Source organism: Hordeum vulgare, chromosome 4H (genome assembly GCF_904849725.1).
Source record: "Hordeum vulgare subsp. vulgare chromosome 4H, MorexV3_pseudomolecules_assembly, whole genome shotgun sequence".
Classification (NCBI taxonomy): domain Eukaryota; kingdom Viridiplantae; phylum Streptophyta; class Magnoliopsida; order Poales; family Poaceae; genus Hordeum; species Hordeum vulgare.
The window spans coordinates 456,227,683-456,253,231 of NC_058521.1; positions in this window are offsets into that span (position 1 = coordinate 456,227,683).

The window sequence follows — 25,549 nt, forward strand, 5'->3', positions numbered from 1 at the left end:
AGTGGTGGCATTGTTCGGAAATGGCATGCCACCAGCTACAGTTATGGCTATCAATTTATACACTAGTGTATGAACTCCTATGTAGCTGTTTTATACCACAAAAGCACTGCTAAATGCATGTCTAAAGGAGAATATTGAAGAATACTGCACAATCTCAACTATTCCTAATTCAATAAAAGCATGCACATATTCGCCCATCCAACATGTAGTTTTCTAGCTTTTGTTGTTGTGAATTTTAGTTCCACCATAGGAGGAACTAAAGCTTCAAGTATTCTAGAAAAATGAAAATTCTAATCATCTATCTTCATCCAAGTGGCGGCCTCAGATGTGTTTTTTGTTTTGCACGAAGAATCAAATGGCTCGGGCTGGAACTTGATTTTTTGTCTGTTTGAAGTACTTTGGTTTAAGGTGCTAAAGCAAGAAATTTACTTGAAATCCAAGACAATATAGAATGAAACTTTGTTGTTTTGTAGAAAACGAAAAAGAAAATTTGATTAGATATTTGAAGGTTGGGGCAGGAATGTGAGAGTCCAAATTTTATAAAATAAAGTGCATGGATTGAGGAATTAGAGGTTCTAGAAGGGCTAGAAGAGTTATGAACCTTGACTAGAGAACAAATGGCTAGGAGGAGCAGGTTACAAAGTTCACTTTCTACACTTTTTGAGGAGGTAGACAAGTATTTGCAGAAAATATCAAGTGGGATTTGGTTACTAAAAGGGGGCAATAATTCTAGTTATTTTCACAGGATTTCTAGTGGAAGGGGAACAAAAAGGAAAAAAATCTCATTATGGAAGGATGCAAGTGTGATTCAAGGGACACTTGTCTTACTGGATGATGCCACTAAGTTCTATAGACAACTCTTTGGACCTGTAGAGGGGTTTAAGTGCAAGCTGAGAAATGATGTCTAGAGATAAAATGAAAAGTTTTCTATGGAAGATAATGATTTTGTTAGTAGACCTTTTTGTGAAGAAGAAATCAAAGCATTAAAAGAAGGGGATGAAGAAGAATAATGTTGGTGTCTATGATGGATTCCCATTGAATACTATCAAACATGCTGGGAATTTATGAAACATGATATCATGACGTGCTCTCATTAATTTCATGAGAGGAGGCTTGACTTAGCTAGAATCAATTTTTTGATGATCACATTGTTGCCAAAAAGAGTTGGGACTATTACTATCCAAAAGTTCAGACCCATATGTCTATTGCATGTATTCTTTAATGTTTTATGAGAGGCTTCGTATGAGAGACTTAAAGCTTTCATAAAAATAATTTGATATGTGTAAGACAAAATGCTTTCATAGAAGGGAGAAAAGTTATGGATGGTGTGATGTCTCTACATGAAATTTTTCATGAGGCTAAGATTAGAAAGCAACTACGTGTGGTAGATAGATAGAGTGTTTGATGAAAAATTGATGGACGCTTTAGATCTTTGGTAAAAGGGTCTTCTTTGAATGTGAAAGTTAATGAAACTATTGGAAAAAATCGTAGATTTGAAGGGATGAGACGAGAGGATCCCGTGTTTCCTTTCCTCTTTAATATTCCTCCAAACAGTGTGCAGAAGATGGTTTAGAAGGCATAGGAAAGCAGTCAGGTGACTCGGTTAATTCCACATCTTATTTACTCTTGAGAATGGGGTGGCCATTTTGTAGTATGTTGATGATACTATCATCCTTATGTAGGATAGTATAGGAGATGTGAGAAACATGAAATTATTGCTATACTTGTTTGAGAAAATGTCACGTATGAAGATTAAATTTCAGAAAAGCGAAGCTATAACGGTGTTGGATGATGATGAGTAGGGTAACTTGTATGTTGGTTTCTAGAATTGTCAGTGTGGTTCTTGGCCTATGAAATACTTTGGGGTCCCATTATTTGGTAGTAGGTTGCAAGGCAAGGATTGGGTACCAACTGAGGATAGTATGTATAATAGAATGGATTCCTGGGAATATGGGAATTTATGAATGGGAGGGAGAGTGCCCAAGGTAAGTGCTTGTCTTACTAGTATGCACGTTTCTTTCTATGTATGGGTTCCTAAGACTAATTTGGGAAGAATGGATAAATCCATTAGGGAATTATTTTGGCATGGGGGGAGTTCCAAAAAAAAGTATCATATGGTCAGATGTCCTCTAATGTGTAGGCCTAAGAAGAAAGGGGCCCTCGGTATCGGAGACTTGGGAAAGTCCAGTTTGAGCCTAATGTGTAAGTGGTTATGGAATCTAGAAAGCAATGAGGGGAGGTGGCAGAAAATTGTCACGAAAAATACAAGTTAGAGCATGGGATTAGACAAGTGAGATTCACTACGAGGGATTCCAATGTTTGTCTGATTTGCTCAAAGTGAGATACTTTTATCCGAAAGGAAGAAGAATGTAAGTGAGAAATGTGAGACAAACTAATTTTTGGAATGATTGTTGGATTGGTAATGGCAGTCTCAGAGAACAATTCAGTGATATATAAGAGATATGTCAGGAACAAATCATCTATGTGAGGGGAATGATTGTTAAGAATTGGAATTTCTATTTTGGAAGACGGCTAAATGCAAAGCAGATGATCCAGCTGAACAAATTGAGAATATTTTTGTGTGTAGAAAACAATGATGTGGGTGAAGACAAACCTGTCTGGATATGTCAGAGTAAGATTTTTTTGTTAAATATGTTGATAGCCACATGTTTAACATGAACCTTGGTATGTCTCTCCATCACTTGTGGAAGGCCAAAGTTCCTTTGAAGTTTCAAAATTGTCTCTTGTTGATATGGCATAATGCAATAGCCACAAAAGATAATATTCTTAAAAGAAATTGGGTAGGTGACCATTTGTATCAATTCTGCCATGTGGGTGTGGTGTTTGAATATATGGGGGCCTTAACTAGACCCACACATTTCTCGGAGTACTTCTGCTGGATTTGTAACTTTATCACTCACAACAGAAATGTACAAATTGTTGGGATTGTTTCTCTCTGCTAGGACATATGAAAGCTCAGGAACATAGCCTATTTTGATGGCAATTTGTTAAAATCACATGCTACTTTTACTTGTTATGCTTGCTCGGCAAGCTTGTAAAATGAGGGGGGTGAGGCAAGGTCGGTGCAAGGAACATATCTTCTATAGAAAATGGCTTTGGAGGCGCATGATGCTCGAGGAGGGTGGCAAAGAGGTGATACCCTCATATCAGAAGATGGTGGTTCTCACTAACACATGGTCGATGATGATACTATGACTATAGATGAACATGATGATAAGGAAACAAGATTTTGATCCCTCCTAATTTGAGCTATGGAAGGAGTCTAGGAGGACAAGAGAAGAGTTGTACAACTGGGAGAATAGTTGTTTTTTGTTCTTGGAGCCTTGGTCATACTTTTTGTATGCTGTTGAATGTTTCTTTGTCTGTTTTTGAACTTTACCCCCTCTCCTGCTAGCGGTGCATGTCATAGTTTGAGCTTTACGTGGAATCAGAGAATGGGCCTTTTATGTTCTCTATGTGTGTGCTACCTCTCGAGCTTGCGTTGGTTTTTCCGTTGAAGAGGAAAGGGTGATGCAACACAGTAGCAGTAAGTATTTCCCTCAGTTTGAGAACCAAGGTATCAATCCAGTAGGAGTATCAAGCCAAGTTCCTAAAGTACGTGCGCAAAAACAGCAAACTTGCACCCAACGCTACAAAGGGGTTGTCAATCCCTTCACGATTGATTGCAAGGTGAGATCTAAAGGCGGAAAGTGCAACAAAGTAAAAGTGTGGAGCTGAAAATATAATGTGAAGTAGACCCGGGGGCCATAGTGTTTACTAGAGGCTTCTCTCATGATAGCAAATATTACGGTGGGTGAACGAATTACTATCGAGCAATTGATAGAACCGCGCAAAGTCATGACGATATCTAAGGCAATGATCATACATATAGGCATCACGTCCAAGACAAGTAGACCAATACTTGATACGTCTCCATCGTCTCTACTTTTCCAAACTCTTTTGCCCTTGTTTTGGACTCTAATTTGCATGATTTGAATGGAACTAACCCAGACTGACGCTGTTTTCAGCAGAATTGCCATGGTGTTGTTTTTGTGCAAAAATGAAAGTTCTCGGAACGTCCTGAAAATTTACGGAGAATTTTTCTGGAAAATATGAAAAATACTTGCGCAAAAATCCACCGGAGGGGATGGGCCAGTGGGCCACAAGCCCTGTTGCCACAGCCTCCCCCTGGCCGCGGCAACCAAGCTTGTGGGGCCCACGTGGCTCTGCTGCCCCCAAACTCAGCTCTATAAATTCACTTTCGTCCCGAAAAAATCAGAAGAGAAGATCTCGTCGCGTTTGCGATATGGAGGCGCCGCCACATCCTGTTCTTCATCTGGAGGACAGATCATGAGTCCGTTTTGGGCTCTGGAGAGGGGAAATCGTCGCCATCGTCATCATCAACCTTCTTCCCTCTCCAATTCCATGAAGCTCTTCATCGTTCGTGAGTAATCAATTCGTAGGCTCACTGGGCGGTGATGAGTAGGATGAGATCTATCATGTAATCGAGTTAGTTTTGACGGGGATTGATCCCTAGTATCCACTATGTTCTGAGATTGATGTTGCTACTACTTTGCCATGCTTAATGCTTGTCACTAGGGCCCGAGTGCCATGATTTCAGACATGAAATTATTATGTTGTCACCAATATATGTGTGTTTTAGATCCGTTCTTGCAAGTTGTAGTTACCTACTATGTGTTATGACCCGGCAACCCCGGAGTGACAATAACCGGAACCACTCCCGGTGATGACCATAGTTTGAGGAGTTCATGTGTTCACCAAGTGCTAATGCGTTGTTCCGGTTCTTTATTAAAAGGATAACCTTAATATCCTATAGTATCCTCTTGGACCCCACTGCCACAGGAGGGATGGACAATAGATGTCATGCAAGTTCTTTTCCCTAAGCAGGTATGACTACACACGGAATGCATGCCTACATCACATTGACGAACGAGAGCTAGCCACATATCTCTTCGTGTTATAACTGTTGCATGATGAATGTCATCCAAACGAATCACTGACCCATTGCCTACGAGTTTGTCCCACTGCTACTGTTACTTGTTTTGCTCTGCTCCTACTGCTGTTACTACTGTTGCTGCTATTGATACTTGCGACTGTTGTTACTGCTGTTGCTACTTGTTACTGCTGTCACTACTGATGTTCCTTGCCACTTCTGTTACTCGTTACACTGCTGCTACCTGCTACAATACTTGTTCGCTCGACGTTGATGGGAAAAGACTATTTCCGTCTACGGGCAACTTCTGGCGCCATTGATATGACAGTTAGGAATAGTCTGTCGTCAACAGATCGTTTCTGACACCATTGTTATCATCCTACTTTGCTGCTGATACTTTGCTTGCAGATACTAATCTTTTAGGTGTGGTTGAATTTGACACATTCAGCTGCTAATACTCGATAGTATCCTCTCACTTCCTGCCTGGCGAACCAACAAATTTGGGTTGAATACTCTACCCTCGTAAACTTTCGTGAACCCACGCGCTGGTGGGCCATTGCAAGACAATTGCTAATTGTTGAGAAACTGGGAGCAGTTCTGGCTCTGTTGCCGCGGAAGCATCAAGTCAGGAACACGTCAACAACATTCTTCTAGTGTCGTTGCCGGGTACTGCCGATAGCAGCATTTTTCTCGCGCCGTTGCCGGGGAGGTTTTTCTATATTCTCTGAGTCACTTGGGATTTATATCTGCTGATCACTATGAAGAATTTGAAAGATCCAAAAACCAAAGTCTTGCCCTCAACTACTAGGAGAGGTAAGGAACTGCCATCTAGCTCTACACTTGATTCACCTTTAGTTATGAGTAAGTTTGCGACATCACCTCCTACTAGAAATCTTGATATGTCGCCTATGCTTGATGATGCTTATGATGCTACTATGCTTGATGCTGCTATGCCTGATACTGCTAGAGATGCTATTTTTCCTGATGATGCTATGCTTGATACTACTAGAGATGCTACTTTGCCTGATATGCCACTAGGGGTATTCCTTGATGGTCATATTGCTAGAGTTACTACTGCCAATGCTCGTGATGCTTCTGAAACTGCCGATACTATTGAGATAGAACCTGCTTTTGCTCCTGCTAGGTCTAGCTCTCCTAGATACGAATTACCTGATATACCTGAGGGTTACGTTATGGAGGGAGAGATAGCTGAGGATTTTCTTGCGTGTAAGGATGCCTATGATGCTGAGAAATTACTTCTCAAGTGGAAGGAAAAATCTCTGAAAGCTAGGATGAAATACGACCCGAAGTTTGTCACTTCACCTATATTTATCACAGATAAGGATTATCAATCCTCTGTCGATCCTGAGATAATCTCTCTAGTCGAATCTGATCCTTTCCACGGTTATGAATCTGAGACGGTCGTAGCCCATCTTACCAAACTACACAATATAGCCACCCTTTTCACGAGTGAGGAGAAGATCCGCCACTACTATATCCTTAAGCTGTTTCCTTTCTCTCTAAAGGATGACGCTAAAGCCTGGTTCACTTCTCTTGCTCCTGGATGTGTGAATAGTCCCCAGGATATGGTCTACTACTTCTATGAGAAATATTTCCCTGCCCATAAGAAGCAAGCTGCCTTGCAGGAAATATACAACGTTGCTCAACTCAAAGAAGAGAGTCTCCCACAAGCTTGGGGGAGGCTCATCCAGCTACAGAATGCTTTGCCTGATCACCCTCTTAAGAAGAACGAGATACTTGATATCTTCTATAACGGACTTACCGATGCCTCTAAAGACCACCTAGACAGTTCTGCCGGTTGTGTTTTTAGGGAACGAACTGTAGAACAAGTTGAGACTCTACTAAATAACATCTTGATCAACGATAATGCTTGGACTATTCCCGAACCACCTCCTAAGCCAACTCCGAAGAAAAGAGGTATTCTATTCCTCAGTCCCGAAGATATGCAAGATGCCAAGAAATCTATGCAAGAGAAAGGAATCAGATCTGAAGATGTCAAAAATCTGCCACCTATCGAAGAGATCCATGGTCTCGATAACCCGATACAGGTAGTAGAAGTAAATTCTCTACGTAGGTTTGATGAGAGTGATATTCCTTTTGATAAACCTGCTAGCCTATGCTTTGATGAATTCGAAAACTTTGTTGCCAAACAACAGAGTTTCAATGATTATGTTAGCAGACATTTGGAACAAAGTACTCGTATGCTTAGTGATTTAAGTGCTTGTGTAGACAGAAATGTCAATGATCTGAAGCTTTTGAGTAAACATGCCTCTATGATTACTACTCAGGTAGAACAAGTACTTAAAGCTCAGAATGACTTGCTCAATGAATTAAATGACAACTCTGTCAGAGTCGTTACTAGAGGAGGCAAAATGACTCAGGAACCTTTGTATCCTGAAGGTCATCCTAAGAGAATTGATCAAGATTCTCAAGGAATTAATGCTGATACACCCAGTCATCCTAAGGAGAAGAAGAAGGATGATAGAAACCTGCTTGTTAGTTCACCAAATACTGTCACACCTGAAGAACCAAATGATATTTCTGCGTCTGATGCAGAAACACAATCTGGTGATGAACATGAACCTGGTGACAATATGGACAGCGATGTTCATAATGATGCTCAACCTAGCAATGATGAGGTTGTGGAGATTGAACCTACGGTTAATCCTGATAACCCACAACCTAAGAGATACGATAAGAATGACTTCACTGCTAGGAAGCATGGTAAAGAAAGGGAGCCATGGGTTCAGAGACCTATGACCTTTCCTCCTAAGCCATCCAAGAAAAAGGATGATGAGGATTTTGAGCGTTTTATTGAAATGATAAGACCAGTATTTCTGCAGATGCGGTTAGTTGATATGCTCAAAATGTCTCCATATGCCCAGTGCATGAAAGATATTGTGACCAATAAATGAAAGATACCAGATCTTGAGATCTCCACCATGCTTGCCAATTACACTTTCAAAGGTGGAACTCCTAAGAAACTTGGTGATCCCGGTGTGCCCACTATACCTTGCTCCATTAAAGGAAACTACGTAAGAACTGCCTTATGTGACCTTGGAGCCGGAGTTAGTGTTATGCCTCTCTCTCTTTATCGTAGACTTGAACTGGATAAGTTGACACCCACTGAAATCTCTCTGCAAATGGCCAACAAATCAACTGCTTTCCCTGTTGGCATTTGCGAGGATGTGCCTGTTGTGGTTGCTAATACCACTATCTTAACAGACTTTGTTATCTTGGATATTCCCGAGGACGATGCCATGGCTGTCATCCTTGGAAGACCCTTTTTAAACACTGCAGGGGATGTTATAGATTGCAACAAAGGCAATGTCACTTTCCATGTCAACAGTAATGAGCATACCGTGCACTTCCCAAAGAAACGATATCAAGTACATTGCATCAATGCTATCGAAAAAACTTCATCGATTCTTATTGGGAGCTTTGAATGCCCTATTCCTCGTGTCAAGATGAAGTATGATTTGCTTGTTGGGGAGATTCATATCCCCATTGAGGTGGCTTAGTGGCTATTCGAAAATTCTCCGTTCTCTCCGGCGATTCGAGAAAGTTTTGTCATAAGGATTTGATCAACCCCATTGACGAATTTCTTTCAATGACCATGAAATGGATGATTCAAAGAGTCACATACCTCTATTTTAAGCTTTCACTTTCTATTGCTTAGAAGAAAAATGATAGGTTTAGTTTAGTTTTTCCTGTTTTCTGTTTTAGCGTCCCGGAGAAAAATACCCCGAAAATAAAAGCTATCCGATGGTCCTGAAAATCTAGTATGATTTTTTCTGGAATATTTGAAAAATACTGGGACTGAGAGCTGGCCTGGGGTCCACCCCAGTGGGCCACAAGCCTTGTCACCACGGCCACCCCCCTAGCCGTGGCAAACAAGCTTGTGGGGCCCACAGGGCCCCCTTCCACTCATTCCAGCTCCCATCCTCTTCTTCTTCCTCCAGAAAAAATTGTTTCGCAACTCAAACCCGTGTTCTTGCTCATTTGGCTGTGATTTTTGATCTCCTTGCTCAAAGCATCATTCTCTGAACCGTTTTGGGGAAATTACTCCTTGGTAAGTGACTCCTCCATTGGTCCAATTAGTTTTTTCTCTAGTGCTTTATCCTTCGCGTATTCTTGCTACCTTGGTGGCCCTGTTCTTGAGCTTGAAATGTTGATTTTAGCTGGTCCCAAGTAGTTTTAGCGCGTGATACGGTCTCTAGGCACTAGTAGGAGTAGTTGCTACGAGTTGGGTTAATCTTCCTTTACTTTCCTTTTGAAGTCTCTAAAAATTTCAGAATTTTTCAGAGTTAGAAAAGGGAAAAGATGAGGAGGTTCTTGAGAGGATCACCAAGCCGTAACCCCAAGGAGGATGAGAAGAACCACCCCAAGTACGTGGTTCCTCGAGTCACAGAAGTTCGAGCGTGCGAGTGGCCAAGTGATGAATTTTTACGCGCCGCCGGGCTTTATGAAGACTTTGATTACTTCGTGGAGAACTCAGGTCTTACCGCATTCGTTGAAGATAAGTGCTCACATTACCTCCTCCTCACCAATATTTTCGTTCAAAGCTTCAACTTTTATCCGAGGAAGAATCCTCCCATGGTTGAGTTCATGTTGTACGATATCCCCCAGTGCATGACACTACAAGAATTTTGCAATGCATGCAAATTACCTTATATTGGGGATATTCATGATCCTCGTCCACGGGACTTGGAAGATTTCATAGGTACTATTGCTGTTGGAGAGGAGAGAGGAGTGTCTCGCGCTTGAATTGCTAGCATACATTTCCCTGTGCTTCGGTACTTCTCATTATTTGTGGGAAAATGTTTGATTGGCCGTGGGGAGACTGGATCACTTAGCTCTCCAGACCTTGCGGTTTTGCGCGAAGGCCTTTATAGCACTAAGACTTATAGCCTAGGTGCTATAGTAGCTCAGCGGTTGAACACAAACTGGTCCAAAGGTGTCATCTATGGAGGTATCTATGCTACTCGTCTTGCTAGACACTTTGCGATACCTATTAGACTTCGCGAGAAAGAAGAGATGCTTCTTCCTGAGAAATATCTGGATTATGACAGCATGGTTCGCCATGATTTTCTGGATAGAGATGCTAGTAGACGGATGATTTATAACCTGGTATTTAGTCAGGGTACTCGAGAGACTATTACTTTGCCTGCCCCTTCTTTGCTTGATCTTCATACAGGGAGGTACACTATTATGCCTTCGGACATCTACGCATATTGGGGCTTAGCCCAACCACACGTGCCCGTGCCCGAGCCGCCAGTCGAGTACCAGACGCCAGTTTATCAGTGGGAGCCAGAGGAGCTCACACAGCAGTGGCATCCACAGTCCGCTCCGGACTATCCCGGAGCTGGTTATTTCCCTCCTTGGGAGTAGACCAAGCTAGGCCAAAAGCCTAAGCTTGGGGGAGTACGTGTTCTCACCGACCTTATATTCATGCTTATGCTTTCACTTTGTTCGTCGGTGTTTACACTTTGCACTGTATTATCCATGCTAATTTATTTTCGTTTTCTTGTTTTCTTGTTTTGTGTCCTTTTGAGAAAACCCAAAAAGATTTTCCTTTCTTCTTTTTGCTTGTTGGGAGCTTTCCCGTGTAAACATTTTTCTTATTCTTCGGGTCAAGGTAGAAGATATTGGTTACAATGTTTAGTGGCTCTTGCATGCATACCTGTTTAGCTTTCAAAGAGCAATATTACTTTGTCTTCTCCTTTGTGTTTGCCTGCAGATTCAGCTTAGTTCGTTGCACGAGCACGCTTATTATTGTTCACGTCGTTCGATCGTGCAAGTGAAAGGCAATAATGATGATATATGATGAAGTGACTGAGAATGGAAAAGCTGGTATGAACTCTATCTATTTTGCTTTTTGTAAATATGACTAGCTTGTCGTTCCAGATTCAGCTTTGTTGTGAGAGAACCATGTTTGCAATGACAACTTAGAGATCATAGTTTCTGATGCCATGCTTATTTAGCTAGGATCTTATAATGGTTTGGCTTGAATGCCAACATAGATTTTGAGATGACTATGATGTAGTATGATAGGATGGTATTCTCCTTTGAATGATTCAAGTGGCTTGACTTGGCGCATGTTCATGCATGTAGTTGAAACAAAATCAACATAGCCTCTATGATGTTCATGTTCATGGTGATTTATATCCTGTTCATTCTTGCATTCCATGTTAGTCAAACTCATTGCATCTTGATGACTGTTGTCGCTCTCTAGTTGGTCGCTTCCTAGTCTTTTGCTAGCCTCCACTTGTACTAAGCGGAATACTGCTTGTGCATCCACTTCCATAACCCAAAAGTTTTTCCATGGGAGTCCACCATACCTACCTATTTGCGGTATTTACCTGTCGTCCCAAGTAAATTTGCATGTGTCATTCTCTAAACCTTCAAGAAATAATCTGTTTTGCATGCGCGAACCGCTCATGTGGTGACAAGGGGCTATTGGTATCTTCCATGTTAGGTGTGTTATCCTCGACATGTGTTTATTCATTGTCATTCACGAGAAAGGGGCCGGTAATTGGAATGCCCAGTTCCACGCTTAAATCGGAAACATAACTATAAAACAAGACTCCCCCCGGATTGATGTTAGTATGGACGGTACCCGAGGATTCGGCTAGCCGTGCAGTGTGATTGATTGGTGGTGGGGGAGTTAAATCTTTACTTTTCTGTTTGGGAACCGCCTATAACATGAGTAGCGTGGAAGATATTGAGAACTCTTGGTCATTGCATTGACAATGAAAGCATGCCACCCAAAATTATTATCTCTGTTTTAAAAGCTTGAGCTCTGGCACCTCTGCAAATCAATGCTTCCCTCTGCGAAGGGCCTGTCTATTTATTTTCCTGTTGAGTCATCCTCTTCTTGTATAAGCACCAATTAGAGAGCACCTCTGTCATTTTTATGCTTTGCTTTTGATTGATATTGAGTATGACTATGACTGGATCTTCGTTGCTATGAATTCCAATGTTTAGTCAGCCCTTGATCTTTGAAAGTGCTCTGCATTTATGTTTTGCGGTCTTAGAAAGAGCTAGCGAGATACCACCTATTCATATTGCTTCATGCCTGTTTTGATTGAATTGTTGGTATCTGAAACTCATTATTATTTGCTCGCTAGCTGATTATGCCATTGATATTAGTTATGTGGTTAACTTGTGATCTTGCTGAAATTCTGGTTACAAGTTAGACATAGTTGCAACAACAAGATCAAACAGAGTTTGTCAAAGTTTTTCTTTCTCTTTCAGTTTGTCAACTGAATTGCTTGAGGACAAGCAAGGCTTTAAGCTTGGGGGAGTTGATACGTCTCCATCGTATCTACTTTTCCAAACTCTTTTGCCCTTGTTTTGGACTCTAATTTGCATCATTTGAATGGAACTAACCCAGACTGACGCTGTTTTCAGCAGAATTGTCATGGTGTTGTTTTTGTGCAGAAATGAAAGTTCTCGGAACGTCCTGAAAATTTACGGAGATTTTTTCTGGAAAATATGAAAAATACCTGCGCAAAAATCCACTGGAGGGGATGGGCCAGTGGGCCACAAGCCCTGTTGCCGCGGCCTCCCCCCTGGCCACGACAACCAAGCTTGTAGGGCCCACGTGGCTCTGCCACCCCCAAACTCAGCTCTATAAATTCACTTTCGTCCCAAAAAAAATCAGAAGAGAAGATTTCTACGCGTTTGCGATACGGAGGCGCCGCCACATCATGTTCTTCATTTGGAGGACAGATCTGGAGTCCGTTTTGGGCTCCGGAGAGGGGAAATCATCGCCATCGTCATCATCAACCTTCTTGCCTCTCCAATTCCATGAAGCTCTTCATCGTTCGTGAGTAATCTATTCGTAGGCTCGCTGGGCGGTGATGAGTAGGATGAGATCTATCATGTAATCGAGTTACTTTTGACGGGGATTGATCCCTAGTATCCACTATGTTCTGAGATTGATGTTGCTACTACTTTGCCATGCTTAATGCTTGTCACTAGGGCCCGAGTGCCATGATTTCAGAGATGAAATTATTATGTTGTCACCAATATATGTGTGTTTTAGATCCGATCTTGCAAGTTGTAGTTACCTACTATGTGTTATGACCCGGCAACCCCGGAGTGACAATAACCGGAACCACTCCCGGTGATGACCATATAGTTTGAGGAGTTCATGTGTTCACCAAGTGCTAATGCATTGTTCTGGTTCTTTATTAAAAGGAGAACCTTAATATCCTGTAGTATCCTCTTGGACCCCGCTGCCACGGGTGGGATGGACAATAGATGTCATGCAAGTTCTTTTCCCTAACCACGTATGACTACACACGGAATGCATGCCTACATTACATTGACGAACGGGAGCTAGCCACATATCTCTCCGTGTTATAACTGTTGCATGATGAATGTCATCCAAACGAATTACCGACCCATTGCCTACGAGTTTGTACCACTGCTGCTGTTACTTTGTTTGCTCTTCTGCTGTTACTTGGTCTGCTGCTACTGCTGTTACTATTGTTGCTCCTATTGTTACGTGCTACTGCTATTACTACTGTTGCTACTTGTTACTGCCGTCACTACTGCTGTCCCATGCCACTGCTGTTACTCGTTACACTGCTGCTACCTGCTACAATACTTGTTCGCTCGATGTTGACGGGAAAAGACTATTTCCGTCTACGGGCAACTTCTGGCGCCATTGATACGACAGTTAGGAATAGTCTAACGTCAACAGATCGTTTCTGACACCGTTGTTATCATCCTACTTTGCTGCGGATACTTTGCTTGGAGATACTAATCTTTCAGGTATGGTTGAATCTGACACATTCAGCTGCTAATACTCGAGAGTATCCTCTCACTTCCTGCCTGGCGAACAACAAAATTTGGGTTGAATACTCTACCCTCTAAAACTGCCGCGAACCCACGCGCTGGTGAGCCATTGCAAGACAATTGCTAATCGTTGAGCAACTGGGAGCAGTTCTGGCTCTGTTGCCGCGGAGGCATCAAGTGAGGAACACGACAACAACATTCTTTTAGTGTCGTTGCCGGGGACTGCCGATAGCAATACTTTCAGCATCTACTACTATTACTCCACACATCGACCGCTATCCAGCATGCATCTAGTGTATTGAGTTCATGACAAATAGAGTAACGCCTTAAGCAAGATGACATGATGTACATGGATAAATTCATGCAATAGATATAAACCCCATCTTTTTACCCTTGATGGCAACAACACGATGCGTGCCTCGCTACCCCTTCTATCACTGGGTGAGATCACCGCACGGTATGAACCCAAAACCAAGCACTTATCCCATTGCAAGAATCATAGATCAAGTTGGCCAAACAAAACCCACAACTTGAAGAGAATTACAAGGATATGAAATCATGCATATAAGAGATCAGAAGAAACTCAAATAAGATTCATAGATAATATGATCATAAATCCACAATTCATCGGATCTCGACAAACACACCACAAAAGAAGATTACATCGGATAGATCTCCATGGAAAACATGGAGAACTTTGTATTGAAGATCCAAGAGAGAGAATAAGTCATCTAGCTACTAGCTATGGACCCGAAGGTCTATGGTGAACTACTCACGCATCATCGGAGAGGCAATGGTATTGATGAAGAAGCCCTCCGTGTTCGAATCCCCCTCTGGCAGGGCACCAGAACGTGCCCCAGATGGGAACTTGCGGAGACAGAAGCTTGCGGCGGCGGAAAAGTACTTTCGTAGCTCTGTCCTGTGATTTTGGATTTTTCGGAGATTTATAGGCAGAAGAAGTAGGGTAGAGGAGCCACAGGGGGCCCACAAGCCTGCTAGGCGCCCCCCCAAGGCCGCGCCTAGGGGGCTTGTGACCTCCCTCGGGGTCCTTTGCCTTAGTTCTCAAGTTCCCCGCGTATCTTCCGTTCCGGAAAAAATCTCTTCAGAGGTTTTATTCCGTTTGGACTCCGTTTAATATTCTCCTCTGAAAAGGGTCAAAAACACGGAAGAAACCAGGAACTAGCACTTGGCACTGAGTTAATAAGTTAGACCCAAAAAAGATATAAAAGGAATACAAAACATCCAAAGTTTGAAAAGATAATAGCATGGAACCAACAAAAATTATAGATACGTTGGAGACGTATCAAGCATCCCCAAGCTTAACTCCTGCTCGTCCTCGAGTAGCGAAGTGATAAAGAATGAATTTTTGATGTGGAATTCTACCTAGCATATTTGTCCTTTGTAACTTCTTTCACGTGACATGAATGTTCAGATCCGTAAGATTCAAAACAATAGTTTGCTATTGACATGAAAACAATAATACTTCAAGCAAACTAGCAAGGTAATCATGATCTTTTGAAATAACAAAGCCAAAGAAAGTTATCCCTACAAAATCATATAGTCTGGCTATGCTCCATCGTCCCCACACAACAAATTTAAATCATGCACAACCCCGATATTGGCCAAGTAATTGTTTTTGCACTCTTACTTTCTCAAACTTTTTTCAACTCTCACGCAATACATGAGTGTGAGACATGGATATAGCACAATAGGTGAAAATGAATGTGGTGGAGGTTGTGAGGCAAAAAGGAGGAGATCGTCACATTGACTCGGTGTATCAAAGGGCTATGGAGATGCCCATTAATAGATATCAATGTGAAAGAGTAGGGATTACCATGCAATGGATGCACTTAGAGCTATAAGTGTGTGAAAGCTCAAAAGGAGAACTAGTGGGTGTGCATCCAACTTGCTTGCTCATGAAGACCTAGGGCAATTTTGAGGAAGCCCATCATTGGAATATACAAGCCAAGTTATATAATGAATATTCCCACTAGTATATGGTAGTGACAAAACAAGAGACTCTCAATCATGAAGAACATGGTGCTATTATGAAGCACAAGTGTGGAAAAAGATAGTAGCATTGTCCCTTCTCTCTTTTTCTCTCTTTTTCTCTCTTCTTTTTCTTTTTCGTTTGGGCTCTTTGGCCTCTTTCCATATCTCTCTCTCTTTTGTGTGGGAAACATTGGCCTCTTTTTTTATTTCCTCACATGGGACAATGCTCTAATAATGATGATCATCACACTTTCATTTACTCAAAGCTCAATGCATAGAACTATGATGACTTTATAGGAAATGCCTCGGGCAGTGTACCAGGATGTGCAACGATCTAGCTTAGCATATGACGTTGAAACATCTCGCTAGCTATCTTATGATCAAGCAATGGCAATATGTGAGTGACGGCACAAGTCATGAGACGGAACGGTGGGAGTTGCATGGCAATACATCTCGGAATGGCTATGAAAATGCCATAGTAGGTAGGTATGGTGGCTGTTTTGAGGAAGATCTATGGTGGTTTTGTGTACCGGCGGAAGTTGCGCGACACTAGAGAGGCTAGCAATGGTGGAAAGTGAAAGTGCATCTATACCATGGACTCACATTAGTCATGAAGAACTCACATACTTATTGCGAAAGTTTTAATCCATTGTTAAGGAAATCGTTAACTGGTAACTGCTTGGTTGGCTAGCGAGTAGGGGATTAATAGGCTAATCGGCAAGTTAATCGGCCATTTAATCCATTAATCGGGCGATTTATCAGTTAATCGGCTACTCGGTGACCCTACGGGTAGGGAATAATAGGCAAGTTAACTGGTTAATCGGATGAATTCTTGAACATGGGTTTTTATTAGTAATCGAAACAAAGTGCTAAACTCATACTCCTAGGGGAAGGGCTGGTAGGTGTTAACCATCGCGCGATCCCGACTGCAACACAAAGGATGACAATCAATAAATAAATTATGCTCCGACTTCCTAACATAGAGGTTCACCATCCGTGCATGTTACGGGAATCACTAACTTCAACACAAGTATTTCTAGATTCACAACACCCTACTAACATGTCTCTTAATATTACCAAATCCATGTGTCAAAACTAATTGATAGGAATCAGACTCCTCTCTCTAATCAATGCACAAGAATATGGAAATTTTATTGTGTCCTCTTTGGACGCCTATCATCTTTAGGACTACCTTGATAGCACAAGCCAACTACCAAGTTACTCAGAGAGAGCACTATCAAAAAGATATAAGTGAAGATCGAGAGTTCTTATTTATCCAAAATATGACACTACTGTGCTCTAAAAGGTCTAAGTGAAGCACACAGAGCAAAGTTATCTAGCTCAAAAGATATAAGTGAAGCACAATGAGCTAAATTGCCTAACTCAAAAGATATAAGCGAAGCTCAATGAGTATTCTAGCAAATTCACAATGAGTGCATGTATCTCTCAAAAGGTGTGCAACAAGGATGATTGTGACACAACAAAAAGAAAATAATCCTATAATACACGACGCTCCAAGAAAAACACATATTATGTGGTGAATAAAAATATAGCTCCAAGTAATGTTACTGATGGATTGAAGACGAAAGAGGGGATGCCTTCTTGGGGCATCCCCAAGCTTAGGCTTCTTGGTGTCCTTGAATTTGGCTTGGGATGCCTTGGGCATCCCCAAGATTGAGCTCTTTCCACTCTTTATCCCTTTGTCCATGAGAACATCACCCAAAACTTGAAAACTTCACAACACAAAACTTAAACATGAACTCGTGATATCATTAGCACAAGAAAACAAACTACCACCTCTTTAGATACTGTAGAAAACTTGATTTCTATTTATATTGGTGTTAGATTACTGTATTCTCACTTTTCCATGGCTAGTACCCCCCGATACGATCCATAGTTTCATCAAAATAGGCAATCAACACAACAAAAACAGAATATGTCAAAAACAGACCAGTGTGTAGCAATCTGTATAATTCATATACTTCTGGTATTTCAAAAATTCTGAAAACTTACGACAATTTGGGCAATTGGCATATCAACCAGCAGAAAAAATAATCAACTCAAAAGCTCTTTCTGGATAAAAATTAAAAATAATTTCGTGAGCGAAAAGTTTTTGTCTTTTTCCAGCATGATCAAACAACCATCACCAAAACTAGTCATAAAGGTTTTACTTGGCTCAAACACAAAAAGAAACTCAAAAAACACAATAATAACAGAATTATTATGGTGTGGACGCAACAAAAAAGAACGCAAAAATCAAGGATAAATTCATTGGGTTGCCTCCCAACAAGCGCTATTGTTTAACGCCCTTAGCTAGCTAGGCATAAGGCGAAAGAATCACGTATCATCGTCTTTGGTGCTCAAACCATAAGTAGCCCTCATCATGGATTCATAAGGCAATCTTATTTTCTTTCTAGGAAAATGTTCCATGCCCTTCTTTAATGGAAATTGATATATAATATTCCCTTCCTTCATATCGATGACAACACCAATATTTCTTAGGAAAGGTCTACCAAGAATGATGGCACATGTCGGATTGCAATCAATATCAAGCACAATGAAATCCACGGGTACGTAGTTCCTATTTGCAATAATAAGAACATCATTGATCCTTCCCATGGGTTTCTTAACAGTAGAATCCGCAAGTTGCAAATTAAGAGAGCATCATCAATCTCATTGAAGCCTACAACATCACATAAAGACTTTGGAATCGCGGAAACGCTAGCACCCGAATCACACAAAGCATTGCATTCATAGTTTTTGATCTTTATTTTGATAGTAGGTTCCCACTCATCATGAAGTTTTCTAGGAATAGAAAATTCCAATTCAAGTTTCTCTTCAAGAGATTTCATCATAGCATCGACGATATGATCGGTAAACGCCTTGTTTTGGCTATAAGCGTGTGGAGAGTTAATCATGGATTGCATCAAGGAAATACATTCAATAAGATAGCAACTATCATAATTGAATTCCTTGAAATCCAAAGTAGTAGTTTCATTACTACTCAAAGTTTTGATATCCTCTACTCCACTTTCAATGCTTTTAGCATCAAGATAGATTGACTCCGAATCATTGGGGCGTTTTTCAACCAAAGTGGATTCACATCCAGCCCCATCATCATTAGGTTTGACACTAGAAAACAAGGATTCAATGGGAGTCACACCAAGCACTTTAAGATCTTCGTGATTCCCATAACGAGAACACGCCTTTTTAAGCCATTCATGTCTAGCATGAATTGGGGCGGTTCTTTCTTTACTCTCATTCATGGAAACACGCATAGCTTTCAAAGTTTCATCCATATTGATCTTGGGAGGAGCACATCTAACTTTCAAAGCTTCAATATCAAGAGACATTCTATCAACGCTCCTAGCCAAATCATCAATTTTGAGTAGTTTTTATTTTATGGACGCATTGAAAATCTTTTGCGAGTTGATAAACTCTTCAATATTAATCTCTAGATCAGAGGGTAATTTGTTGTAATTTCCATGAGCATTGTTGTAGGAGTTGCCAAAGTTATTAGAGGGATTACTAGGAAAAGGCCTAGGAATATAGTTTCCTCTAAAAGCATCGTTGTTGCCAAAATTATTCCTACCAACAGAATTAACATCCAAGCTTTAAATGCTACTCTCAATCAAGGAAGATAAGGGCATATCATTTGGATCTAAAGGAGCACCTTTACTAGCAAACAATTTCATTAACTCTCCCATCTTAGCACTCAACGAGTTAATTTCTTCTATAGAGTGTACCTTTTTACTAGTAGGTGACCTTTCAGTGTGCCACTGAGAATAGTTTGTCATGATATTGTCTAGGAGTTTTGTGGCTTCTCCTAAGTGAAAGTGCATGCTATGCCCCTAATCGTCTTTTGGTGTTAATGACAACACATACATAGGAAACTAATCCTATTTGTTGAGTGTATCTCAGGACGGCAAGTACTTTAGTAGATTGAGATTTATGTGCCAAAGGTTGCCTGAAAAGATTGGTGATTTTTATTTCGAGAAGGCTCGGGATTAAGAAGAGATGCTGTAGAGTAGTCTTTTGAGTTTACTGATATTGAGTATAGGGATCCCACACTATTAAGAGGGGATCACAGGTTTTGCGATGAATTTGCTCATACCAAATCTTTACTTTCATACCAAACACCACATACTCTCCTCTGTGTCTTCAATTCAAAACATGTCCATTGCCTCGGACATCCGGCTCCCTCCGGACATCCGAGTGCCGGACGTCTGGCTGGCTTCGGAAATCCGCAGCCCGTCACCAGTAGTTTGTGAGGCATATAACTCGGAAATCCGGCTCCCTCCGGACATCCGAGGGCCGGACGTCCGGCCAAGGTCCGGAAATCCGGAAGTGTAGACCAGTGGAATTTGTGTTCTATATCTCGGAAATCCGGCTCCCTCTTGACGACCGAGCGCCGGACGTCCGACCCACATCGGAAATCCGGAAGCCACCACCAGTAGAAATTGAATTGCATAACACGGATTTCCGGTCCACTCCGGACGTCCGGACGCTGATAAATTCAAATAGGTTATGTCGTATCTACAGGCCTCGGACGACCGACCCCTGTCGGACGTCCGGTCGCTGATAAATCCAATAGAGTTCCAGTCGTGCCTACAAGCCTCGGACGACCGATTAGTGTCGGACGTACGGCCCCTCGCGGACGCCCGGACTTCCGGCAAGTGTCGGATGTCCGGACCCTGTGTGACTTAATGCACCTCCAACGGTTGGATCTCACTCCACACTATATATACTCTTCTCCCACCTCGTGAAAGGGTGTTCAACACAGCTAGAATACACCCAAGAACACCTTTCCTCTCACTCACTCTTCTCTACACCAAATCCTAGATCCCAAGAGCATTTGTGAGTCCCTTTGAGTGTTGTTCCAATCAAAAGATAGATCGTCTCCCTCTCCTCCTTCCCACCAAAGTGATTTGTGATTTGAGCAAGTTTTGAGCAATCCCCGTGATCTTGTTACTCTTGGAGGTTGGAGACTCCTAGGCGGTAGGAGTCTTCGGAGAGGAAACAAACCATTGTGATATCCCCCGGAAAGTTTGTGAAGGTTTGGAAGCCACATCAAGGCTTACCACTAGTGGCTGAGAAACGCCTTCGTGGAGGTATCTCAAAGGGAGAATAGGGTGAGCCTTCATGGCGTTGGTGTGCCTTCGTGGTAACAACCGCCCCTCTAACGGTGACGTAGCTTCCCTCCAAGGAAGTGAACATCGGGATACATCCTTGTCTCCCTCGGAGTTTCGGTTATTCTTAACCCTAACTCTCTACTTGTGTTAATCCTTGTTACATACTTGTATTTGATTATTGTTTACCGCTTGCCTTGCTTCAGTCCTAATAGCTTACTCTTTGTCTTAGCAATTATTAGACTTACACTCATATTCCGCACTTTAGCTTAAATTGCTAAGTAATTATTAAAATTTGGATTTGTACCTATTCACCCCCCCTCTAGGTCCATCTCGATCCTTTTCAATTGGTATCAGAGCCTCGTGCTCTATTTGTGTGGCTTAACCGCCCTAGAGCGAGATGGACGTGAATCCAGCTACGGTAGCTCGAGTGCAGAGGGACGGGACTTCCTCGGAAGTCAAGTCTTTCACCTCTGAGGACCTGAAACGGGCCCTTGCCAAGCAAAAAGAGGAGCATGATGCTTCTCTTGAGACCATGATCCAAATGAGACTAGCATCACTAACCACGGGGACAACCACGTCCCCGAGGGCCTCAGGGCCCCACGTGCACGGTACTTCATTTGACCAACCTCCCCCGGAGAGGAACCAAACCAGTGTTCCATGGCTGTATGCTAGATCTCAAATTGAGAAACCTAAGTACAATCCTGGAGGAAAACCTCCCTTGCTTGATGACAATTCCGATTTTGCTTTGTGGAGAGTTGGTATGCAGGATCATCTTAGGTACGCCAATGATGAGATGCTGGACATTCTCGAGCATGGGTAGAATCCTGTTGATCCAAGATGCCTCACGCCCAGAGAAACTTATGACAAGCATCTCAATGACACTGCGATCATGTGCATAAGAAAAGGAATGCATGACAAGCAACGAAGACCTTACATTCACATCACAAGTGCCAAGGAATTGTGGGACAGCATCATAAGGACCAAGACCGGTACCTCCACTCTTCGGCTTGCTCAATATGAAATTGCCAAGGGGCAATTACATAATTTGTGTATGGAAAAGGGTGAATCTCCCAAGCAACTACTAGAACGGCTCATGACTCTCGCCGCAGACATTGAGTCATGTGACTGTGACAAGACGCAAGATGGTTTCAATCTGACCAAGAGATTTCTTGTGGACAAGTTACTTCACGCTCTTGCTCCGTATCTCCATCAAATGGTATGGGATATGAGGCAGCATCATGGTTTCAAAGAAATGACTCCGGATGACATCATATCCACCTTCCAATTATTTGAAGAGTCAAAGGCAAATGCAACAAAGCACCTAGCCATGCATGGCACTTCAACATCAAAGATCAATCTTGCTTTGAAAGCCAAGCATGAGTGTGACGTAGAAGAAAGTGAAGAAGAAGAGGGTGATGATGACTGTGAAGATGGTGATGATGTTGACTGTGATGAAAGCCCATCTTTTGAGGACATTGCTCTCTTTGTAAAGAAGTTCAGTGCAGGGAAGTTCAAGGGAAGATTCCCAAAGAAGAAGGTAAGGAAATGCTATAACTATGAGGAAACCAACCACTTCTCCAATGACTTCCCTTATGAGAAGAGATAAGACAAACCAAGGTTTCCAAAGACCTTTGTAAAGAAGAAGCTGCCAAACCCTATGAACTCCAAGTTCAAGAGGACAGATGGAAGAACAATGGTTGCACAAGAAGAATCAGATCCAGAAGATGTTGGCGGAGTAGCTCAAGATACACAGAGCACCTTGAGGCTAGTCAACAAAAGTGGTGATGTTGTTCACTACAACTATATGAAGGACTACAAGGGCAACGCTCACAAGTGTTTGATGGCAAAGACTGCCATGGGAGATGGGGAAGACCAAAACTCCTATGATAAGGTTAAGGTAACCCCACGGTTAAACTCCTTCAGTCTAGTTTCTACTCCTTCTGATGAGTATCTTGATGCGGAAGAGCATTATGAGGATAATGATCTAGATCATCCCATGTTTGCTAAAATAAACAAATTTATGTGCTCTCTTAAAGGAAAGAAGCTCACTATGTTTCGCATACTTATGGAAATGGTGAGTAAGCACACCAATACCATCAAGGAACTCGAAACCCTCGTAACTGAGGAGAAGGAGAGAAACGAACTCCTTGAGCAGAAAGTCCTCTATGAGGAAGCACAAAATGATGCACTATGTTCAAAAGTAGGTGAAAACCTTGATAAACATGCTAATGATCTTGCCTCCTTGAAAAAGGCTGAAAAAGTGTGCAGAGAATTACTAAATGACAAAGACCAACTTGTGAACTCTCATGCTTCTCTTTCTAAGGACTGTGAGCGTCTATTCGTGTCTCTCAAAGACAAGGAAGAGAAACTCACTGTTCTTACAAAGAGCTTTGAGGCACTTAAGGTCACTTATCTTGATACTCTAGCTAAGGCCTACTCCTCACCTATTATCAATGTTGACACCTGCACTACTAACCCTAGTAGTGAACTGACATCTATCCTTGAGGAAAACTGTTCGTTAAAGGCACAGCTAGACAGAGGTCTCATGGCATGTGCACAAGGACAAAAGACTCTCAATGAGATCTTAAGTCGAAACAATGGAGGTTTCGCCAAGGAAGGGCTTGGGTTCAACCCAAGCACTGCCAAGAAAAGTGCATCTCCTCTCAAGTGTACCACTCCTCTTAAGGAAATATTTGTACGAGAGGGACACATGGAGAAAGGTAAGGTTGTGAGTAGATCGGCCACTAGGGGTTCGTCTACTCACAACAAGATAACCGAATTCATGCCTCCATCCTATGTACTACGCAAATCAAAGGAAGGAGATGTATATGCCAAATTCATTGGTCCCCATAATGCATTTCGATTCTATGCTATTTGGGTCCCTAAGACTCTTGTAACTAATGTGAAAGGCCCCATGACAAAATGGGTACCTCAAACCAAGTCTTAATTCGTTACAGGCTGTTTTCTCCGGTGGAGCCAAATGGGTGATCGACAGTGGATGCACCAATCATATGACCGGAGATAGTAACTTGCTCTATGACTTCATGCAAGCCATTCGACCATACATGAGCATTGTATTTGGTGGAGGGTCGAAAGGGCAGGTAATTGGGTTGGGCAAGGTGTCAATCACTAATGACATGTCTATTGCAAATGTCATGCTTGTCCAATCCCTTCAATATCATTTACTTTCAGTTCGCCAATTGGCTTCCGTCGGTTATGACACATTATTTGGACTAACAGATGTGAAAGTCTTTAAGAGAGACACTCTCGAAGTGGCCTTTGTTGGAGAGTTGGATGGCAACCTTTACACGGTTGATTTCTCGAAAGAGAGTACTTTCCAGACAACTTGTCTAATGGCCAAGGCCGACATGGGATTGCTATGGCATCGCCGGCTAGCCCATGTTGACATGAAAAATCTTCAAAATCTCTTAAACGGCAATCACATCCTTGGACTAACAAATGTGTCTTTTAAGAAAGATCGTGTGTGCAGTGCATGCATAGCTGGGAAACAACATCAATCAAGACATCCACCCATGAACATTGTATCCACTTCGAGGCCGTTAGAGCTCCTTCATATGGATCTGTTTGGGCCTCCTTCATGGGCAAGTCTTGGAGGGAAAAAGTATGGCCTAGTCATTGTTGATGATTACTCAAGATATACATGGGTGTTCTTTCTCAAGTCCAAGGACGAGACGAAGATCACTTTCATTGACTTTGCCAAACAAGCCAAGCGAAAGTTTGACATGGACATCAAGGCAGTAAGAAGTGATAATGGCTCTATGTTCAAGAACTACACCCTAGAAGAATTTCTTAGTGATGAGGGGATTGAACATCAGTACTCCGCACCTTACACCCCTCAACAAAATGGTGTGGCCGAGAGGAAGAACCGGACTCTTGTGGAAATGGCAAGGTCCATGTTAGATGAATACAAGTCACCACATAGTTTTTGGGCTGAGGCCGTCAACACAGCATGTCATGCATCAAACCGGCTCTTCCTTCGATCAATATTGGAGAAAACTGCATATGAGCTCCTAACTGGGAACAAGCCCAATGTTAAGTACTTTCGTGTGTTTGGATGCAAATGCTTCATCCTCAACAAACGGGAACGGTTAGGGAAATTTCAATCCAAAACAACTGAAGGGATTTTTGTTGGCTATGGGTGAAACTCTCACTCCTACAGAGTCTATGGCAAATCCACTGGATGTGTTATAGAAACCTGTGACGTGACGTTTGATGAATTTAACCGCTCCCATGGGGAGCAAGTTGATCTAAATGATGCAGGTGAAGAAGACTCCCCACAAGATATCTTAAACATGGGTGTAGGTGCACTTCTGCCTATGGAAGAAAGACCCCATGATGATGATGAAGATGATGAGAGTATCTCGCATCCTCAAGACAGTTCACTGCCCGTACCTCCACAAGATATTAGCATACCCATCATGCCAGTTGTTGAGGATCAAGTGGGAGAACATGTCTCTCACCCTGAGGACACTCAAGTACAAGTTGATCTTCACGAGGTAGACCAAAGCATGGGTATGTTTGATGATGAACCTCAACAGGTGCAACGGGAAGAGGAATATCTACCTTCGCACATAAATGATCCATATGTTGAGGACGTTGATGATGGAAACGAGGTTGAACC